The sequence below is a fragment of the Eublepharis macularius genome, chromosome 11 (assembly GCF_028583425.1).
Source record: "Eublepharis macularius isolate TG4126 chromosome 11, MPM_Emac_v1.0, whole genome shotgun sequence".
NCBI lineage: Eukaryota > Metazoa > Chordata > Lepidosauria > Squamata > Eublepharidae > Eublepharis > Eublepharis macularius.
In genome coordinates, this window is record NC_072800.1 from 24,839,713 (window position 1) to 24,863,666 (window position 23,954).

General features: G+C 44.4%; 1 protein-coding gene and 1 non-coding gene across 2 annotated transcripts in view; both read right to left on the minus strand.

The window, feature by feature from the left end:
• Positions 1-23,954, minus strand: part of POU6F2 (POU class 6 homeobox 2) — a 485,869-nt gene that overhangs the window by 425,986 nt on the left and 35,929 nt on the right. The gene's annotated exons all lie outside the window — the stretch shown is intronic.
• Positions 922-990, minus strand: TRNAA-UGC (transfer RNA alanine (anticodon UGC)). The gene has a single exon. It is a non-coding gene; the product is annotated as a tRNA-Ala (tRNA).

Below are 23,954 nucleotides of genomic sequence, written 5' to 3' on the forward strand. Positions count from 1 at the left end.
ACAGTCTGGCACCTGCAATCAATTCCCTTGGCAACTCAGGCAGGGATTGTCTGAACTCTGTCTGAACTCCTGCTGTTGCCCTGGAAACCCCAGTCTAAGCCCAGTTTTGCGTGATAGGCAGGTCTTCCTTTCAAGTGTGGAGCTCCAAATTTGTTACAGGGAAGCAAAGAGCAGAGGGAAGGGGGGGCTCCCAGCTCTGGTTTTGCAGACAGTGAGGGAGAGACAGTTGCTGTTGGCGTTTTGAGAGAGAAACAGGGAGAGTGCATTGGAGTTTGAATTTTCTTTGTGTGTGGTGGGATAAGGATCGACCACTTCAAGTTCCAGGGCTGCTGCTGCTGCTATTATTTATTACTGGTACTTTCCTGCTGCCTGCTCAGGTAAGGTTTCTAGGAGTGGTGCGGTAGGGATCTTGACTTGGATCGTGGCTGGAGGAGAGCCTGCTGGCCCCCACGAACAGCCAGCCACAAACATGTTCGTGAACAGGGCCCTGTTCGTGGATGGCAACGAACAATGAACATCATGTTCATTTTTTTCCTGTTCTTGCCCATCTCTAGTCTAAGTCCACTGAAATCAATGGAGTGAGATCGAGGTAAGTCTGCATAGGATTGCACCGAGCATCTGCTAATATTTTTCCCTGCAAGGCAACCTTTGCAATGGAAGCTTTTTCAGTAAGAAACCAGATTTCTGTAGGCTCTTGTCTAAGAGATTAGAAAAACTTGCCCAATCAGTCTGACAGGAAGGGTCATTTATACTTTCAAAATGCCAAGGCTAGACTATGATAAAACACTCATAAGAAGCTGCCTTATACTAAATCGAACCTTTTGGCCCATCAAGATCAGTATTATCTACTCAGAGTGGCAGTAGCTTTCCAGTGTCTCACGTAAAAGTCTTTCACATCACCTATTGTCTGGTCCTTTGAACTGGAGATACCAGGGATTGAACCTGGGACCTTCTGCATGCAAAGCAGATGCTCTCCCACTGAGCCACAGCCGCTCCATCCCACAGAGGCCATTGACTCTGTCAAGGACTGTCCTTGATACAGAAGCTTCTGCAGGTGAAGAATGCAATGGCCTACAGCCTGATATGGGTGCACATATGAAACATGAAGCTGCTCTATACGGAATCAGACCCTTGGTCCATCAAAGTCAGTATCATCTACTCAGATGGGCAGCAGCTCTCCGCTGTCTTGGGCAGAGGTCTTTCACATCCTCTACTACCTGATCCTTTCACCTAGAGATGCTGGGGACTGAACCTGGGACCTTTTGCATGCCAAAGAGATGCTCTGCCACTGAGCCCCTGTCCCTCCCCACATTTTCACAAGTTTATTCTTATTGTGCTCTCAACTTGGTACAGATGTTGTGCTGCATATTCTAATCTAATGGTGTTGGTTCCACATACCTTAGAAACTACTTCCTTTCCATCACGATTGCCACGATTAATTGAGCGCGCCCTCTGAAGGCAGAATGTGGTAACTTAACCAACAGCATGTACTCAGGATTAGACAGTGAAGAATTCCTGTAAGAAAGATGGTGAGGTTGAGATGATTCCAGATTAGAAAGTACATACGTTCATATGGCTGTCAAGTCACAATTAACTTATGGAGACCCCAGCAAGGGCCTTTCAGGCTCCACCCATAACCTGCTGGTTTCTGCCCTTATCCAGCCCTAGCAATAATGCCTAAGGGCCAGCATTTTATAAACTGAAAATTGTCAGCCATGTGGGTGGATAGCACATTTATCAGCTTGCTTACAGAAACATACATTACATGCAACTTTGTCATTTACTCCCTAGAAAAAAAACATATTTGCATTGTTTGTTGCAGAACAATGTGAGATATAAACATGCTTCAGCCATGAGCAGGGATGCAAAGAACAGGCAAACGAAGAGAGGAGAGAGAGGAGAGGAGAGGAACGATGGGTTAAATCAGGGTGGCAAGAGTGTTCTACTGAAAGATAAACATCTTCTTAAACTGAACACTTTATAGGCAGACTTTGAGAAGACTACCTCTTTGGGGGAGGGAAGGCACATGGTATAGCTCAGTCTTGTCAGATCTCGAAAGCTAAGCAAGGTCAGTACTTAAATGGGCGAACACCAAGAAAGAGTCTGCAGAGGAAGACACAAGACACTCTCTCTCTCTCTCTCTCTCTCTCTCTCTCTCTCTCTCTCTCTCTCTCTCTCTCTCTCTGTTCAGAGATTTGTCTATAGCCTCTCCTTTCCCCACCCATAGAACTGCCATTCACATATGTATATACTGTACATGTCTTCTAGTAGAACTTGCCATATAGCCAATCTTTTTTCTGTAAAGATTTTCCTAAAGGCAAGACAAGGCAGAGTCCAAGATGGAGTACTTGGAGTCCCAGGATGAAGAACTTGGTTCACGTAACTGGGGGATTACAGGGGGACAGTACTCAAATTTTATTCCAAGAGAAAAGAATTGTATTCTGTATCTGATTCTCTTTGGAACTAGGGCTTAATATGCTTTAATCATTTTAACTAGGAGCTTAATCGACTAACAATTTAGTTGATTAATTGGAATTGATAACAAATTTTGGAATTGAGAACAAATTTTAACCAGTGCGACTAAAAGTTAAGGGGAAATTTGTTTACTTTCAAGGCAACATTTATTAGGGTTTGACTGTAAGAGGAAATAAAAAATATGGAATTAAGAAATATTTATTGGGATCTTTTCTTCTAATCGCTAGTGGTAGCTTTTGTTTATTACACATACAGCTCCTTTACTATCTAATAAAGGTGCCTAAGATTTCAATAACATCCTATTCAAATGGAATTGATTAATCTGTTTATACTCAGATGATTGACTAAATTCTATAATTAGGTGGTAGCCTTAGTGGATATCTCAATAAAAAAATAAGCGATAACAAAATTAGATATTAATTCAGCATGCTTCCTGCAAGATCCTATCCCACCAGACTTCAGACAATGGATTCCACTATATCTCTTCTGATGCCCTTATGACTACAACTGTTCTCCCTTAATTCTTGCATGTGCCTTCCCTCTTCTCGGCTTCATCAAAATGTTTCAACAAGGAGTCTGCTGCAATCAACTCTTCCCTCTTACAGAGAGAGCTGTTCTCCTACCTCCCCATTGTATAAACCAGTGTTAAAGTCAAATTCACCATCTGTGAAATATGTGCATTTGTTCTGCAATTGGTGCGCTTTGCTGCTGAAGAGAGGTGACATGATCCTTCCAATCTTGTCAGCTCTGGGCCAAACTGGATATGATCCACAAGATCCATGATTAGGATCTCCAGCAGATAAAAGTAGCTTGAGAGCCCTGTTCAGATTTGGACTATGAGGCTGGTGGGAAAGGACTTAAAACTTTCCCCCATACAAATTGTAGATGTTGGGAAAGGGACTGAGATTGGAGAAATGGTGCAGGGAGGAAAGGTAATGCTCCCCATCCCCAGAGCCCGATCTGACTCCTCCTCTTCCCTAGTTCTCTTAACCTTATCAGTGGTGCAGAAGATCATAACCACTGATCTTCTGTTTCATTAAGTTGCCTTTCTAAAGTGGATACCTCGTAGTTGTAACTAGAGATGGGCACGAACCGCATTACGAACGTCAAAAACCCATGAAAATGGCGATCGCACGATTGTGACCTGGCGGATCGTGATCATCCACGGCCAATGATCCAGCGGTTGGGAGAGGCCTGAATCGTGGTGTTCGGGCTCGGTTCGGGAATCCAGACACTCAGGCGCCAGCAATCTATTCCCCTGGCAATGGAGCCAGGGGAATGCCTGAGCTCTGTTTGCCCTCCTTCTGTCGCCCTGGAAACCCGAATGGAAGCCCAGCTTTCCTTGATCAGCAGGGCTTCCTTCCAACCACGGAGCAGCAAAGCAGTTACAAGTTGGGAGAAGACACCCAGGGGAGGGAGGGGTAAGGGGGTGTTCTGTAGCCATGGCCACTCCAATCTCATCCCTGCAAACCCTGATAGGCAGCTCTGACGGCCAAACACAGACCTCCTGTGTTGCTGAATGGGACCCATGCTTATAAATAGCCATGGGCTCCCAGGCTGGGTTTCACTTTCTGCTAGCAGTGGAGTGGGACAGAGCTCTTGCCGGCATCACCCACCGTTCCTGTATCACTGGGAACAGTGGGGCGCCCCTCCGCTGTGGCCTCCACAATCCATGATCCACAATCCATGGTTCAGTTCGGGAACGGGAGATGTTCGTTGCTGTTCAGGAATTTGGGATCGTGGTCTGAATCCTCTGGTTCAGTAAATTTTTTTGGTTCATGCCCATGTCTAGTTGTAACTACAACAGACAGGTCCTTCTTCCTCCTGGCTTGACAAAACGGCAAACTGGAATGGACATCATGGAAGTGACCAGAAAAAGTCATGTAGGAGGCCACTAGGCTCTGTTTTGCAAGATCCATAGTTAAAGAACATACATTGACATGTATAAGCATGATCCTGATTAGTTCATCAGGATGTAGATTTAATGTTATCCCAGTTTCATTGCAGGGACAGGGCACTCCCAGCATCCTGGGGTTACAACAGAACTCCAGACTACAGAAATTGGTTCCCCAGGAGCAAACAGCTGCTTTGGAGGGTGCACTCGATGGCATTACGCCCTGCTGAGGTCCTTCCCCTCACCAGACCCTCCTCTCACCAGGCTCCACCCCCAAATCTCCAGGAATTTCCCAATGTGGATTTGAAAACCCTACAAGGAACCCATGAGAAGGGTGACTTCCCTGTTATTTCTGATTATTCAAGCGTCTCATTTGAAATTGTAGGCAAGAGGATCTTGGGGGAGACTGCGAGAAATTGGCTGAAGCAGACAAGCCAGCTAGTGTGATTTATCTGCTTCCCTGCCCTTGGCCGAGATCACTGTGCAACAGCCTTGGCCTCGCTCGCAGATCCCCCGCAGGAATCTTATCCCAGCTAGGATACTGGTAGATCATTCACCAGCAAATACCCAGCTAATGGAAGCATGACGTTCAAGTAGTGGACAGCTGGCATGGGCCACCCATAATCAAGACCAACGGGACTTTGTTCCACGTGCCAGCATTGCAAGTAAGTTTGCCCATTATGTACAAAGAAAATTAGATCATTAAAGATATATATTTTTAAAAATACTATTAACTAAAAGAAACATGACTACTTTTTTGTTTCACCTTCTAAGCAGAATAAAACACAACGTTAGTGTTGCATAGGGGAACATTTTAAGTGAGATATTGGAAAACCTAGGTCTAGCAGTGAGGCACGTAGTGTTTTTAAAAATAAAAGATAATGCATGTGGAGAGAATCCCCATGGGAAGGGAAACATCCTGATGATGATGTACTTTATGCATAAGGTTGACCCATCTTATAAATATTAAGAGGGGTTCGGTCCTACGTCTCTACCCATCGTGCTTTCATTAATGTCAATGGGAATTTTCTACCCAAAGCAAGAATAGAATATGGCCTTCGGCATCCTTGAGTATGTTTTTTAAGGGAGAAGATTTCAATAAGTTTGTTTAATCCATCAGCCTGGCAGACTCCAGCATTAGCTGCTGTTATATGGCTGTCAGTGCTTGGTCAAGCCTAAAAAACCTTCAAGCTTAAGCAAGCCTTGACACAGCATAGAATCAGAAACAGAGAACTGCAGGAAGAAAATAAACTTTGCCTAAAGTTTATTCGTCAATGCAGGAAAATATTCTTTTCCCCATTCATATACATTTCGCACATTCTTTTAACTGAAGCTCTGCTGCTTAGTTTTTGCCATAATTGTGATCTGTCTGTTTCATTATTCAACTCTCTCTTTTTAAATCTCTACTGCCTCCTGATTCTCATATCTAAGCGATCCCTGTCTCCTGGATATTGTCTGTCTGCCTGTCTAAATATTTTAGTGTGACCAAGAAACAGAACCACTTTTAGTGAGCCCAAAAACTAGAGGTGTAAGAACCGGAATCTTAAGAAGTTACTTAGCTGCCCTGTCTTTGCATGGAAAGATGGAAGGGATTGCAGACATTTCTGGAGATTGCATGGTTAAAAGAAAGTTGGAAGGGTGGGTTAGGGAAACCCCAGATGAACAAAGTTTCTGGGGACCTATTATCCCAGATGCTGTAGCTTTGCTGACTTCATATTTCCACAAGCTTTGCACTTCCACTTTTGAGCTGCACCTAATGAAGGCAGCAACCTCAGGGGCCTTTTGGGGGTTAGCAAAACATAAGAATAAGAATAACAACAACAACAACGTTCAATTTATATACCACCCTTCAGGACAACTTAATGCCCACTCAGAGCAGTTTACAAAGTATGTCACTATTATCCCCACAACAAATACCCTGTGAGGTGGGTGGGGCTGAGAGAGCTCCAAAGAGCTGTGATTAGCCCAAGGTCACCCAGCTGGCTTCAAGCAGAGGACTGGGGAATCAAACCCAGCTCTCTAGATTAGAATCCCGTACTCTTAACCACTACACCAAACTGGCTCAAAATGGTTGCACAGCCCTGGCATTACTATCAGAGCCAAGCTACAAGTGACGCCTGACACAGGTTGGACACTTGTCAGCTTACCTCAAGTTTTGATGGGAAATGTAGGCGTCCTGGTTTTACAGCTTGGCTCTCCATTACAGCTGCAAGACCAGGATGCCTACATTTCCCATCAAAACTTGAGGGAAGCTGACAAGCGTCCAACCTGTGTGAGGCGTCACTTGTAGCTTGGCTCTCAGGCAGCATTAAGAGTAATGAGATGTTCAGTGTAGAAGGGGGAGACTGATGAGGCTACTACACGAATCCAAGACGGGTCAGAAAAGAACAGACCAGAAAGCAGTGTTAAGGCAAGGAGAGTGGCTGGAACAGTGCCCCCTTAAGGCTCATAGAGCTTACATTAACAGGAAGAAGTGTCTCAGTCAATTGTTCCAGCAGCAGGACAATTTGCTGCTTAATTATCTGTTCGGGGCAGTAATGGAGGCTGCAATGGAAAAAATAGGATGGCTTGGTTTGGGACCTATTCCTGTAAAACTGGTGCTATATTCATGGCATCAGCCTTGGGCTACGTGCAGCCTGCAGTACTCAGAAGATAAGGAGCAGGGGTACATGGGGGCTCAAGGCTTATAAGAATTATCTAAGACCCTGAAAGCCTTGAGATTTGATTGAGCATTTGGTCCTGTTCAATCACTGTGAGTTATTTCCCTGCTGGGATGGTTCATATGTTTTCAAGCCATGTTAAGCAGCATAGGAGAAGGTTATTCTTCAGGTTCTTGTGAGTTTTTGTTTTTTAAAAACATGGGATGGTAGCTCGAATAATCCCAAAATGATGGTCCATCATTTTGTTAGTCCATTGAAGAGCCAGCAGTTCCCTAATACAGTTCAACATCCACAACCGTAGAAAGTGAGGAATGCATAGGAAGGGCGGCATGCTCTGGACCAAGTTGCTGGTTTACCTGTACCGGTGCCTTGGAGTTGGCATGCACTCTGAAGTCTTTCTTAATTACCTGGGTGTAAATACTATTGCATGCACTAGGCCTCTCCATGACCTCTCAGATACCAACAGATCTGGAGTTAATTCCATGCATGTCACCAGGGATAGTCATCTTGTGACTGGACATGCTGGAAAGGAGGTCTTTCACATGAAGACATCTGATCATAGGAAGGTGCCTGATACTGAGTCAGGCCATTAGTCTACCAAGATCAGTATTGTCTACTCTGACTGGCAGTGGCTCTCGGACATAGGTCGTTCATATTACCTGTTACTTGATCCTTTCAAAGGACGATGCTGGGGACTGAACCTGGGACCTTCTGCTCTACCCCTGAGCCACAGCTTCTCCCTTTCAAACCCAACTACACTATAAAGTTGAGGGAAGATGATTAAGGACTTGCAAAGATATTGATGAACAATGGAGGGGATTCCCTTGGTGCAGAGCAGCATCACTGGACTCTGAGACTGACAGACCGGAGGAAATGACACACTCTGCAGTTCTTCTCTGCACATATGCTGATATGCAGGTGGTGCAAGGAAAGGCACTGACATGGGCTGTGCTGAATCCCAAGCTAGGATTTAATCTTTGAGGACAGAAGTTTAAGTCAATAGCTACACAGAATATAGGGAAGGAAGGAATTAACTAAGTTTTGGTGTTAGCATACTAAAAGGACAGTTTATCGATATGGAATATCATACATCCCTTGCCCCTCTGGCCCCAGGCAGAGCAGACACCGGCCTGGAGACTGGAAAGTTACCAAGTCATGAACCCCCATGCCTCAGAGAGAAGCAGAGGTAATGAGGCTTCCAGTGAGAGACCTCCCAGCTGAATCTCATCAACAACCTTCTGTGCTTCCCCTCATTCTATCTAACCTATTCAGGCTATTCAGAGAACCTGATAGCCTTCCTGTCCAACACTTACCAGGTCATCAAGCTATATTTTTACCAATAGTTCCCCCCCCCCAAAGATAGTCATATCACCTTCCCCAACTTCTTGTCCGATCTCTGGACAGGCTATTAAGGTATTGTTTTTGGAAGCAAAGATGTCAGTTTTACTCGAGGACATGTTTTGCCCAATAACTGGGCTGCCCAGCCCCATACTCAGTGTGTGTGTCTTGGTACCTACTCACACACACCCCACTCCATTAGGCTCCTTCTCTCTGTGAAATGCTGGTCATTTTGCTGCTCCTCTGCAGACCTCCTCCTCTACTAGACAGTTAAATATCACTCATTCCCCCAAAATGCTTCCCATTTCCTCACTGTTTTCTTAGTTAGCTCTGTGTGTAATTTTCTGTGTGTTTGCCTTTTATTGTGCTATAAATAAAGAAACGTTTCCTTTAGAACATCTCCTTCATTTGGGAGTTCTCTAAGAGAACAATCCTGGTACCCCCTCACTGCATCTCCTTGTATGCTTATCAAAGCATAAATCACTGTGGCCAAATAATACTTTCCAAGGACTGGCTGTACCTGGCCAATCTGACAGAGCTGATAAAAGATGCTCCGTGCCACAGAAGAGAGCTGAGCCTCCCACTGCAGGCTGGGATCCAATAACACAACCTATGAACCTGCTCCTTCAGGGGGAATGCAACCCCTACTAGAACAGGCTGGCTCTGCAATCATCCGTATATTGGTGGCACCTCACTCCAGATCCCTAGATGACCTCTCCCATGGGTTTCATGTCAATGTTAAACAGTGTAGAGGACTAGATTACCTCTGTGGGATCCCAGAGCATAAATGCCATGGGGCTGAGCAGCAGTTACCCCGCACCACCTTCTGGAATTGGTTGGCCAAGTAAGAACAGAATCACCAAAGCACAGTGCCAACTATTCTGAATCCAACCAGCCTTTCCAAGAGGATACCATGGCTGATGGTATTAAAAGCCACTGAGAGGTCCAGGAGAATCAACGGATGCATTCCCCCATCACTCTCCTGATGAAGGTCATCTGTCCAGATGACTAAGGCCATTTCCATCCCAAAGCCAGGCTTGCATCTAAATAGAAATGGGTCTAGATAATCTGTCTCCTCTAAGACCATCTGAAGATATGTAGCCACCACTTGCTTGAGCACCTTGCCTAACAATGAAACATTAGCCCCTGGACAGCAGTCATTTGGGTAATTTGGGTCCGTGGACACCTTCTTCAGGGGAGCACTCACAATCACCTCCTGGATCCGGTCAACCAACCAAGCCTGGCATGACACTATTTAGTCATGAGGGGCAAGGGACAAGATTGGCCATGGAAGGCTGCACACTTCAAAGCACCTTGTCCACTTCATCACACCTCAAAAACTGAAAGTCATCCGTACAACTAGGATCAGACTGCATGCCAACAACATCCTATAATTGACCCAGTCTAACTGTGGTATCTAAGTTGTGGCATGTGAGCAATTTTATCTGCAAAATGTATTGCAAAGAATGCCAACAGGCATGTATGTTTTCTGAGTAAACATCCCCTGGATCTTGAGATAAAAATCCCTTTGCAACCTAGAAAAATTCTGCTGGACGTTGTTGTGCAGACGCATTGTGGCCCAAAAGTGAGTTCACTTTGCTGCCATTACTACCACAGAGTAAACACAATAATGTGCTCTCACTTGTGTTCAGTTGCATTCGCTTTGAGTTTTTCTCCACTTAAGCTCTAACTATCTGCCCAATCATTTCATCATCTGAAGCTCATCAATAAACCAAGGGGCATTCAAAACTTAAATGGAGGACATGGTCAATATGCTGAAATCATGTGGCATTTAGAAACATCATCATTAATTATCATGATAGAGGTTCAATTAATCTTGTCTTGATTAGTAAAAAAACCCCCTTAAATAGCAACTCACATCCACAGTATCCGAAATACCTCCCATCTGCCATTCCCCATCAACATATATTTTAGGGACAGATACAAAGCAATTGTTTACCTATTCGCTCCAATTACATGCATTTTGAACAAAAAGTTGCATTTTGACTATATGGGTTAAAACAGAACTCAACAAATCCCAGGTGCCAGGTTGCCATAGTGTCTAGAAATTTAATTCTGGCACCTAGTATTTCAGCAATCATCTTATTGTATCATTTCTCAGCAGTAAAAAATGTTGGATCAAAAGGTTTTCTAATAGTGAAAAGGGAGGAACCACTTAAAAAGACATGCTTAGGATCATGAAACTTGCATGAATAAAGGCAATGTGGAATGGGAACAGTATATGGAGGGGAATTGTCCAAGACTGACCATAACGTCTGGAGCCAAAGCTCATTTATCGTTTCACATCAGAATATTTTATTGTATGACATAAAAATAAATGTGCTTGAAGTTCTTGTCACTGCTCATTTATATGTAAACTTAACTTTACACCATTCAATAGTGGGGGATGAATTAATTTCTTAGCCAGTTGCTTTCTATACTGGCCCCAACATTCAATTAAATGGAGTTTTTAAAGCACTAATGGAATTATTAGAAATTGGGGGGAAGTTAGGCTAGGGTTACAGGTTAGATTTTTGTTGTCAAAATGACAACCAGAGTTACCCCTATATTTATTAATATAGTATAATAATTTTGTTACAGTTTAATGAAATTATGAGAAATTATGAAAAGATTAGATTATGATCAGATGGACTGACTGTATATATAAATATATAAATAGCAGAATATATGTGTTGTGCCAGCTGCACTGGCTCCCGGTTGAGTTCCAGATCCAGTTCAAGGTACTTGTCTTAGTATTTAAAGCCCTCCACGGACTGGGACCTGCACACCTACGGGACCGGTTCTCCCATTATGTCCCCTGCAGGGCATTGCGCTCTGCAGATAAGCAGCTTCCGGTGGTCCCCAGCCCAAGGGACATTCGGCTGGCTTCAGCTAGGGCCAGGGCTTTTTCTGCCCTGGGCCCGGCCTGATGAAACGCACTCCTATTGGAGATCCGGGCCCTGCGGGACCTTTTACAGTTCCGCATGTCCTGCAAGTCAGAGATGTTCTGCTGGGCCTTTGACTAGGGGCCAGCTTTTTGTCCCCCCTGTGACCGCCACACCCTCTTTTTGCAGCCACCCTTGAGTTACATCATGGTGGTGCCGGGGCTTATGATGATCTTGCAGTAGCCAATCTGTCTGATGGTGCCTGAATTTTAATGTGTTGATGTGTTAATGAGATTTTTATTGTATTTTAACAGTATATTTGCTTGAAGATGCCCTGAGCCCATTTGCGGGAAGGGCAGGGTATAAGTTGAATAAAATAAATAAATAAATAAAACTTTGAAGGCTGAAAAATGAGTCTGGATCCTAAATTGTAGGGGTCTGGTTCCCAGAACCAATGGCATTTTGTCAAAGCCAGCATTAAAATATCAGTTGATGTACCTGTTTTCATCCATGCTAAAGGCACTATAAACCTCCGTAACTAAATCTAAAATATTAAAGAATATCTATACACAAAAACCTCCCTCATTAAACCAAGCAACCACTCCCACCTCCCCATATTAAGTGGTACAAGAACTGTTCCATGTATGATTTTATTTAGACCATATTTATCTTGCTCTCCCAGCCACATAGGCTTCTAAAGTGGTTTATGAGCTGTCTGTATATTGAGAGCCAAACTACAAGTGACGTCTTACACAGGTTGGACACTAGTCGTCTTCCCTCAAGTTTTGATGGGAAATGTAGGAGCCCTGGTTTTACAGCTTGGCTCTCCATTACAGCTGCAAGACCAGGATGCCTACATTTCCCATCAAAACTTGAGGGAAGCCGACTAGTGTCCAACCTGTGTAAGACGTCACTTGTAGTTTGGCTCTGAGTTTCTCTCAGAGATGTGTCTACTCTCTACTCGGAAGCCTACTCAATTCAGCATTAAGTCACAAGGTCCAATCAGACCTAGAAACTGTGTGCTCGACAAAATGTAATCATCAGGAGGTGGAAACAATCACAAAGTCTGGAGCCCCAGATTTCTCCAGTGTCCATTTTGGAAGACTGCGACAGGTTTTCAACATGAAACTAGTTGCACATGAACCAGCAAAGAGATATGCCGCTTTCTCCCCTCTCCTTTAGCCTACATCCATAAGAAAGGGGGGTGGGGGGAGTGGATTCAGGAAGCTAATAACCTGGCAACCAGAGTACATAAATTAAATACATAAATTCTTTAGAAATAGGGCTCTTGGTAGCACATTTAAAGTATAACTAGTACTTCTACAGCAGGCCAAGGGAGTTCATATTTAAAATGAATGAAATGCTCCCCAGAAGATGACACTTCAGAATTATTTCTCCCACTGCTTTACTCTTATTGGCCCTTCTATTTTCAGCATTTTGAGGCAGTAAGGTTACAAGCTTAAGCTGCTAAAATGAGATTTGTAAACTTCACAATGCCCAGGAAAATATGCATATAAAATCCATTACCAATGTATACACAGGGGATTGGATTAATTTTCCATTTGCCAGCAGAGAAGGAAAATTCCACATTCTCTCCAGATACACATATAAGATGCTGATGAGGGCTGCTTTTCCCCCCTTCACTCTATCTCCTGTTAAAATAAGAGATGCAGAACTTCCATATCTTCCAGCTTCTTTCTGAAACTCAAAAAAGTATCTCAAGACAAATATTTGTTTTTGTTGTTCCCTACCCAAACAACATAAGTATGTTCTTTGCATGGCAGACCAGAGAAGTAAAGATAGAAACAAATACCCAAACAAGTTATTTTCTTCAATGGGGGAGTTTTTAACGTTTGAAAAAAACTGACCAAAAAAAGTACAAGAAATGAAAAGATAATAACAGGAGAAGAAAAGCCAGTGAGCTAAGCATTGCTAAAATGGTTTCACCAAAGCATATGACAATGGAGAATGAGAAATGGAGTAGAGCTCCATAATACCTTTGGCCATAGTGAATATAAGCTAATTTACAAATCTCCTAATTTCAGCATCCAACATTTTGTGAAACAAAATCTGAAGCGTGAGGACAGGATGATATCAGTGGTTTGTGCTACATGCCCTCCAGCATTGCAGAGATAAAAATAGGGATCCTCCTGTGTCTGATTAGGAGGGGGAATGGGTGGAGCCTGGCAGCCTAGCACTGTGGTGTAGAAGTACGGTTCTCTTTACTTTGCACACGCACACTTCACACCAGGCGGATATGGGCACCAAACGAGCAGGATTCAGCCCATCTGAGGCCCAAATCAGCCCCGTGTGAAGTGTGTGATCACTAGGGGTGTGCAAGCCAAAATTTTTTGGCTAAAGCCGAAAGCCGAAAGCCGAAAGAAGAATCTCTTTCGAATAAGCCGGCTTTCGGCTTTCGGCTTTCGGCTCTGTTTCGGCTTTCTTTCGGCTTTCGGCTTTGTGCTTTTTCAATGGGAAAATGCCTCCGTCTTCCCGGACGTCTGAGGGAGGCATTTTCCCACCGAATCAGCCCAAAATTGGTGGAGACCTTCCTCTAACCCCTCTCTAAAAAAACCCCAAGTTTCAGACCGATTGGACTTTGGGGGCCATGTTATGGCCCCCCAAAGCAGGTCCCCCTATCCTCCCATAAGAAAGCGAAGGAGCAGCATATCGTTAGCATGCTGCTGCTCATCTTCTTCATTATTTCCTATGGGAAAAATGAAGAAGCAGGCTTCCTTTGCCATGGGTGGCATTTTGCATGCAAAATGCCCCCTTACCCTCAGGGGCCCTTCTCCCACCCTTCCTCCGACCCCCCACCAAGGCTCAGCCTGCTCCCACTTGGGGGGGGCATTTCATGGCCTCCCCAAGTAGGTGCTCTCATTTCTACCACTGACAGCTGGGGAGGCTTGTCTTGCCAGGGGTGGCATTTTGCATGCAAAATGCCCCCCAGCCCTCAGGGGCCCTTCTCCCACCCTTCCTCCCACCCCCCACCAAGGCTCAGACTGCTCCCACTTGGGGGGGGCATTTCATGGCCTCCCCAAGTAGGTGCTCTTTTCACTACCACTGACAGCTGGGGGAGGCTTGTCTTGCCAGGGGTGGCATTTTGCATGCAAAATGCCCCCCAGCCCTCTGGGGCCCTTCTCCCACCCTTCCTCCCACCCCCCACCAAGGCTCAGACTGCTCCCACTTGGGGGGGGCATTTCATGGCCTCCCCAGTAGGTGCTCTCATCTCTACCACTGACAGCTGGGGGAGGCTTGTCTTGCCAGGGGTGGCATTTTGCATGCAAAATGCCCCCCAACCCTCTGGGACCCTTCTCCCACCCTTCCTCCCACCCCCCACCAAGGCTCAGACTGCTCCCACTTGGGGGGGGCATTTCATGGCCTCCCCAAGTAGGTGCTCTTTTCACTACCACTGACAGCTGGGGGAGGCTTATCTTGCTAGGGGTGGCATTTTGCATGCAAAATGCCCCCCAGCCCTCTGGGGCCCTTCTCCCTCCCTTCCTTCCACCCCCCACCAAGGCTCAGACTGCTCCCACTTGGGGGGCCATTTCATGGCCTCCCCAAGTAGCTGCTCTCATCTCTACCACTGACAGCTGGTGGAGGCTTGTCTTGCCAGGGGTGGCATTTTGCATGCAAAATGCCCCCCATCCCTCAGGGGCCCTTCTCCCACCTCTACTCCCACCCCCCACCAAGGCTCAGCCTGCTCCCACTTGGGGGGGGCATTTCATGGCCTCCCCAAGTAGGTGCTCTCAGCCCCCAATGTCCACCCCCTACAGCCCCACACAAACCCAATTCCTCCCCAGCTGCCACACACAGACCCAAATCCCCACATTAGCCCCTCACAGACCCAAATCCACCCCCAGCAGCCCCACACCCATAACCCCAGGAACAGGCTTGGCAGCAGTATCTTACACAAAGGTAACACAACTCACTTCCCTATAATGGGAACCAACTGCACAACAAAGAATAAAACACGAACAACACAAAATAAAATTTTAAAAAAATTATTTTCTCCCTTTCAAAGTACAAGTAGGCAAAGCATTATGACACATTACACCAGCAGTCCCCCACACAGAAAAATAACACAACTCACTTAAGATCAGAGAATCACAAAGCACAATTCCTGTCAAAAACACTTTATTTCTTGAACAGCTTTAGGTTACACAGTAGGAGGGCACAACAGGGCATGATAGCAATGTACTACAAAAAATAATACAACCCACTTCACCGTTTTTGACAGCAATTGTGTTTGTGTGATTCTCTGATGTGAAGTGAGTTGTGTTATTTTTGTGTAGTACACTGCTTTCCTGCTCTGTTGTGCCTTCCTACTGTGTAACCTAAAGCAGTTAAAGAAATAAAGTGCTTTTGACGGCAATTTTTTGGGGTGATTCTTTAATGTGAAGTGAGTTGTGTTATTTTTGTGTAAGATACTGCTGCCATGCCCTTTGGTGTTCCCCCCTGCTGTGTAACCTAAAGCTGTTCAAGAAATAAAGTGTTTTTGACAGGAATTGTGCTTTTGTGATTCTCTGATGTTAAGTGAGTTGTGTTATTTTTGTGTAAGATACTGCTGCCATGCCCTTTGGTGTTCCCCCCTGCTGTGTAACCTAAAGCTGTTCAAGAAATAAAGTGTTTTTGACAGGAATTGTGCTTTTGTGATTCTCTGATGTTGAGTGAGTTGTGTTATTTTTGTGAGGTGGAATGCTGGAATGCCCTTTGGTGTCCCCCCCCCGCTGTGTAACCTAAAGCTGTTCAAGAAATAAAGTGTTTTTGACAGGAATCGTGCTTTGTGATTCTCTGATGTTAAGTGAGTTGTGTTATTTTTCTGTGTGGGGGACTGCTGGTGTAATGTGTCATAATGCTTTGTTTACTTGTACTTTGAAAGGGAGAAAATAATTTTTTAAAAACTTTATTTTGTGTTGTTCGTGTTTTATTCTTTGTTGTGCAGTTGGTTCCCATCATAGGGAACAATGGGGCTGGCTGGCCAGCCATCTCTGTAGGTGGTGGGGGAATTTGAGGGAGGGTGTCTGTGGTTCAGGTGCTCTTTCACAGGGACCAGCTGGCACTCAGAAGTGTGCCCACCATTGTGGCACCCCTGGGCTGTGCAGAATTGCCCAGGGAAAGAGAGTTTAGAAGTTCCCAGCATAGGGAACAAAGGGAGAGGGCTGGCCTTTGCCAGCCTGTTCCTGGGGTTATGGGTGTGGGGCTGCTGGGGGTGGATTTGGGTCTGTGAGGGGCTAATGTGGGGATTTGGGTCTGTGTGTGGCAGCTGGGGGGGGAATTGGGTTTGTGTGGGGCTGTAGGGGGTGGACTTTGGGGGCTGAGAGCACCTACTTGGAGAGGCCATGAAATGCCCCCCCCAGTGGGAGCAGGCTGAGCCTTGGTGGGGGGTGGGAGTAGAGGTGGGAGAAGGGCCCCTGAGGGATGGGGGGCATTTTGCATGCAAAATGCCACCCCTGGCAAGACAAGCCTCCCCCAGCTGTCAGTGGTAGAGATGAGAGCAGCTACTTGGGGAGGCCATGAAATGCCCCCCCAAGTGGGAGCAGTCTGAGCCTTGGTGGGGGGTGGGTGAAAGGGTGGGAGAAGGGTCCCAGAGGGCTGGGGGGCATTTTGCATGCAAAATGCCACCCCTGGAAAGACAAGCCTCCCCCAGCTATCAGTGGTAGAGATGAGAGCAGAGCACCTACTTGGGGAGGCCATGAAATGCCCCCCCAAGTGGGAGCAGTCTGAGCCTTGGTGGGGGGTTGGAGGAAGGGTGGGAGAAGGGCCCCTGAGGGTAACGGGGCATTTTGCATGCAAAATGCCACCCCTGGCAAAGGAAGCCTGCCTCTTCATTTTTTCCCCATAGGAAATAATGAAGAAGATGAGCAGCAGCATGCTAACAATATGCTGCTCCTTCGCTTTCTTATGGGAGGATAGGGGGACCTGCTTTGGGGGGCCATAACATGGCCCCCCAAAGTCCAATCGGTCTGAAACTTGGGGGGGTTAGAGAGGGGTTAGAGGAAGGTCTCCACCAATTTTGGGCTGATTCGGTGGGAAAATGCCTCCCCCAGGCGTCCGGGAATACGGAGGCATTTTCCCATTGAAAAAGCCGAAAGAAAGCTGAAAGAAGTTGAAACGTTTTGGCTTTTTTTCTTTCGGCTAAGCCGAAACGTTTCAGCTTTCTCCGAAACGTTTCAGCTAACCCGAAAGAAGCCGAAACACTTTTGTTTCGGCTTTCTTTCGGCATTCAGAAAGCCGAAACGCACATCCCTAGTGATCACTTCCAGTGTGGCATGACATCACTCCCAGGAGTGATGTCATCGCATTTCCCCGGGAGCATGCCTGAGAGGCCTTTCCCCCTGACAGCCAGGTGAGTGGTGGCAGGAAATGAAGGGTGAGAGTGGGGGATCCCCCACCTCCACCCCTACCCGGAGAACGGAAACCCTATTTAGAAGACAATGACAGAATCAACACATAAAGACATAAATATGCTATACCCTCATAATCGTTACTGAAAATGCATGCAAATAGAGGGCTCCCAATGACAAAAAGTCAGGCAACATATATAATCTACATCCAAAAACACTTTATTGTACTTAAACCATTTTAAAAACAGTGGTCCTGTGTTACAGTTGAAGAACGTTGTAGAAAAAAGGAACCTGGCTATACGCAAAATGTGTTTTTCTTGCTGCAGAACTTCTTTCCCCTCCCTTCCCCTCCGCACATTCAAAATTCAGGAGCAGGGTTTGAGAAACAATAGCATAACTCCCACACAGATAAAATTCCCAGTCTTCCTAAGTACTGACCCCACCCATAGCAGACAAGAAAGACGACCCGTGCAGGCTCTTTTCATCTGCATCACAATCCGATCCAGTCCTTGTTTTGTTCTTCCATCTCCCACCAAAAATGCACAAAAGAAATTATTTATTTCTCTACTCTCTCCCTTACCCTCTTTTCTTGTAAATTCTCCATTGTTTGTTGTGGAATAAAAGAGTCCAGTGGCATCTTAAAGACTATTCCAGCACAAGCTTGTTCTCATCGGAGTTGCCCTTGTTCTAGAGTCTCTCTTCTCTCTCATATCCTCCTGAGTTATTTATGCCAAGGCGTCATCGGGGCTTTGCTCAAAAATAGGGTGGCCAACATCCTAGCAAGGCCTGGAGATCTCCTGGAATTACTACTCCCCAGATGACAAAGATCAGTTCCTTTGGGAAAAAATGGCTGCTTTGGAGGGGGGACTCTATGATATTATGCTCCGCTATGCTTCCATTAGGTAGGTGGGGCTGAGATTGGTTGACTGGCTTGCAGTCACCCATGGCAGAGTGAAGATTCAGACGTGGGTCCCTTAGATCCTAGTCCATCTCTCTATCCACTATGCCACACTGGCTTATTTCATTTTCATTTGTTACACTTTGGCACTTTGTATACCAGGAGAACGTACCATAAGCGTGATCCTCTCGATATGTCTGGATGCCATTTTGTGTGACTAAGGATGTGTGTATTTTCCAGCTTTGGTATGGGCAATCAGAAATCTGATGCTGTCACAGGTACACACATACTGAAGCTTGAAAACCGTGCATTGGCCGGTTCACACAAAATGAAGAATGTGCATATCATTCTTCCAGAACGGGCCAAAAATGTAACAATTGAAAAGGGGTTTTGTAACAAGCCAATCAGGGCCAAGCTACAAGTGACGAATTACACTTGAATGGCAAGTGAACAGACTCACACGTATTCCTCCCTGTTCACTTGCGCTACGTGATCGAGCGGAGTGCAAGTGGAGTGCAAGTGAACAGGGAGGAATACATGTGAGTCTGTTCACTTGCCGTTCAAGTGTCATTCGTCACTTGTAGCTTGGACTTCAGACCAGGAAACATGCTAAATGCCTGCTCAAACTTGCAAGGCAAGCCTTCCCCTCCACCTCAAAAAAGAAAAAAAGCCACAAGTCCAAATATTGCATGAGCGTTTTTATATGCAGGCCATTAAACTCAACTCCTGTGCAAGCCCCCGTCAAATAATTACAAACTGTGCCCCCAGAACTCGGAGACACCAGCAGGAAAGAAAGCAAGATGTTCAAAGGATTTAAGATGGGCTGCAGCTGGAACCCAAGCTCTGCAGTTTAAAAGGTAATTGTGATACTGACTGCTGCTTGTGAAAGAGCATCCTAGGGGCCTGCCACTCTCAGAGAGTGAATAAATATTAATTTGGATATGGATAGCTCTTTTTGGCAATGCCTCATTTGCTCCTTGATTTCAAGCTGAGGGAGAATCAAGCCAATTATTTTGGAAGTAAATGTTAACAGCAAGTAGGGATTGGGGAGGGGGGAAGGATGTGCTTCATGAAAATAAACTCTTTTCAGCGTCCTTATGAATGGGCAGATCTCACTCAATGAAAATTCAAAGGAAAGACTGGAGACAGGAGGAGGCAATATACTGTAACTGTATTCCCATTTACACTAAGTAAAAACTGTGACTACCTCCCCCCCTTTCTCCTCACACGACGAACTAATAGTATGTATGGGTCAATACAAAATTATCACTGGCTTACCCCCTCCCCCTCGCCAAAATCTTACCTAGAACAGAAAAATAAATCCACTCCCTTCACATAAAAACCTTTGAACCCAAATCCATCAAGACAAAAAGGCCTACCGTGCTTTGTGTTTACAGGGAGAAACAGTTGTCTGCTACATTAGTGCAAAATAACAACTTCAGACAGCCTGGCACATGCTGAAATGTTTCAAAGGAAATCAAACTCTGAGAAATTTTTTAAATGTTTTCAACACATCAGCATGAAGCATCGACCTAGATGGAATCACTTAGATCTCAAGCAAATGCACTGATTGTTTTCACAGCAGGCTTTTCTTCTTCAAGCTGCAACAGGCAGGCCGGCAACTGCTGTTCGGAAAGGTTTTCAGCCCCCTGCCTTGGGCTGCTGTAGCCTGTGACACGATCAATAGCAGGGTTAGAAGGCAGAGGAAGCCAAGGAAAGATTATGAAGATGAGGTGAGTGACAGAATTACCTTACAGGATTTGTTCTCTCTCACTCACCTTGAATCTCATCTGCCTCAGACAAAGATAGAAAAATCATCAGAGCACAAAAACACACATAAGAAGGGGGAGGATGAGGAGGCCCTGCGTGTTGTGTGTGTGTACACAGACAACACGTTTCAAAAACTGCAATGTTAAAATAGTTGTTTGTGAGGGGTGGATGGGAAACGATTCTGCAAGAAAGTATTTCATTGTTTTGGTTAGTGGGGGGGGCAGTCATTTGTTTAAATACACCTGAGTCAATGAATCATTTGCTTTTTGGTCAAATGATTAATTGGTTAAATTGCATTTGGGTGAAATGCTAGCTTTTTCTGAAAATGAAAGGATACTTTTGCTGTTTTTAAAAGGCGTGGGTCCGTATTGTAAGCAGGCTGCGGTTTAGAAGTGGCCTGCCATACAAGAGAGAGAGCATATCTCTCCTTTAAAAGCGTGCATATTTTAAAATCTGCTACTTTATTAATCACGATCACCACTTCTAGTAAAACTGATTAATAGTTTAAATATTGCAGTCCTATTTATACTCATACTTTTTTTTTAGCAAAGCTGAAGAGAACCAGTGACCGAACATAAGAAGAAGGATAAAACAGTGTAGGGTTGCCAGTCACCCACTGGGGGCGGGGGATCCCCCACTCCCAACCTCCACCTCCCACCCCCACTTACCTGGCTGATGGGGGGAAACTCACCTCCTGGGCTGCACTCCTGAGCCATGTGGTGCACTCTTGCACAACACAGTGGCCCAATCCAGGCCTGAATCAGCCCAAATCGGGGCCAAATTGGCCTGGATCAGACGAGGATTGGGCCACTGCAGAGCATGGGAGTGCTCTCCGGGTTGCCCATAGCCTGTGCGATGACATCACTTCCCAGAAGTGACATCATCATGCAGGCCAGGAGCACACACATGACCAGTGAAGGGAAGGTTAGTGCCAGGGCTCCCACCTTCTGCCCAGGGAGTAGGGGGACCTGGCAACCCTATAACAGTGGCATCTTAAACAGCTACAAACTTCTAAACCCAGTGAAGTCAAATGGGCTTAGAAGGGCGTAACTCTGTTTAGGGTGGCATTCCCAGTTGTCCATCCACAAAATTATAATATAATATAATATAATATAATATAATATAATATAATATAATATAATATAATATAATATAATATAATATAATATAATATAATATAATATAATATAATATAATATAATATAATATAATATAATATAATGTGGGGAGGGCGGAATAAAAATCGAAATAAAAATAATGTGGGGAGGGCAGAATAAAAATCAAAAATAAATATATAATATAATATAATATAATATAATATAATATAATATAATATAATATAATATAATATAATATAATATAATATAATATAATATAATATAATATAATATAATAATGAAAAAGATGAAGATGAAGACAGAAGTTAACCATATTTTCCTGGGATTCCTGAAATAGTTTATTTCTACAGTTGTGTGTGTGTTATTGTTAATACAGTAAAAGTTTTCCTTGAATACTTTTACTTTATTAATAATAACAATGTAAGACAATACCTTCAGTGAACACTTTTTGCATCAACTTGTTTGCCGTAGAATGTCTGCATTTGCAAATATGAAGTATATGTGGTTTGTTTGAGGGTTCACGTGAGGCTCAGGGCCAAGCTACACATGACGAATGACACTTGAACGGCAAGTGGATTGAGTGGAGGGCAAGTGAACAGGGAGAAATACACTTGCCGTTCAAGTGTCATTCGTCATGTGTAGCTTGGCCCACAGTCACCACTGCCTCAAGTGAACTGGCAGTGTGATCTTGAACAAACCTAATACTTCTCTGCAACTGCACATTATGAGGGAAGACTGGTAGCTGTGGTCCAAATATCTTTCAGGAAAGCTTGTCTGTACTGATTTTTTAACCGGGGGGAGTCCCTCATAAGCCTCTGGTGGAGTCCAGGGGTCCTTCGAATACCTCTAGAAAACTACCATGCTAAAGGTAAAGAGATGAAGATAATTTACACAGGTTGGGAAATGTTAGCATTCAGGAATATCACACTTAGGGAAATGAGCCGTGGTTGTTTAATGACCTTAACAAATCCTAACTGTATCAAGTAGACATTGTGCAACCATTGTGACACTGAAGTAATTTCCTATGATTTTAATGAGAGGTTTTAGAGGGAAGCACCATTTGAGTGATTTCTTACACACACACACAAAAATAAAGAGTTCTGTCTGCATGCCTTCATTCAGGCATTTACACTAATTACAATGTCATTTTGAAACACTGTTTGCTTTACACAAATTACTCCTGTTTACATACCATTCAGAATAATCCAAGTCTCTTCAGCTTTTTTGTCTCATGTTTGCAAAACATTGACTGGCAGTGAGAGGCCTGTTGTCAAATTGCCATCCATACATCAAAATACTCTTGACGTGAGGCAGAGAATACAAACTACTTATTCAGTCTATGGTTGTGAGGGTTTTTCTTTTGGGGAGGGAGTTCCCTACATAGCTGGCCTGTCACTTCACAGTATTGTTCATGTTCTGCAATATGTTGGGTAATTGTGTCAAACTGACACTTGAGGTTTCAATTAATCTCTCCTCAAAGGAAAAAGAAGAAAGTTTTGCACACATGCCAGAACTCTTGTTTTCTTAAATTATACTTAACATGTTCTTTGGCAACAACAACAGCAAGAAAAAAAGTACAATTTTAAACCTCATAATATGCAGCAGATACATGACACTACCCAGGAAACTCAAGAAATAAAATTTATGCACACTTAAAGATCCTTAGACATGACTTCATATGGAGCTGACAATGCTTACAATATGCAGATAAAATAAACAATAGTCTTGTGGCACCTGAACAAAATTTTATTCCAGCGTAAGCTTTTTGGACTGGAGTCCACTTCTTCAGATGCAACAACTAGATCATCACTATACAGATGTTTTACATAGGAAGAGATAAAACGCACTGAAGGTTTTGAAATATTTATATGCAAAATTGTCATTATACATTGGAGACGATATCACTTCCAACGGTATCCGTGGACCATGTTCTTTCTGGCGCTGATCATTCCCATCATGCCACGTAGTGACTAAAACTATATGAACTTCTTCAGACTATATGAAATCTGTCCACCCTCCTCCCTCATCCAAACTGTCACCGTGTATCTGCCCCCAAGATATCGTGTGGTAAACCTTATGCAGAGGCAGTCTTAGTGATTCTGGGGCCCAGGATATAAGACCAACCTTGACCGTGTGTTCAGTCGTGTGTGTACAACCCTCAGCTGCGTGCAACAATCTGTGGAAAGGTAGTTTGTAAATTAATAAAAACAGGATAGGCAACCTGGGGGAATTCAAGGAACTGCAGAAAGGAACAAGAAAACAGTTTATAAATCCCATCTCCATCCCAGAATCATCCCCTTCAAGATATTCTAAGCACTTCTCATAACTCCCTTTTACTGTCCTCAACATTCTGTCCTCAACATTCTCTCCCTTCTGGAGCAATTTTAGTCCTCATCAGGCTGATTTGGTGGGGTATTTTTCATTTTGATCTGGTTAATTTACGATGTCACATTTCCCTGTGTATTTCAGAAGACTTCTGATTATATAAAGAGTCCTAATTGGGTGATCTCCTTTTGATACTTTCATCACCCACATGGGGGCCAATTGTCAAATATACCCAAAGCCCTCA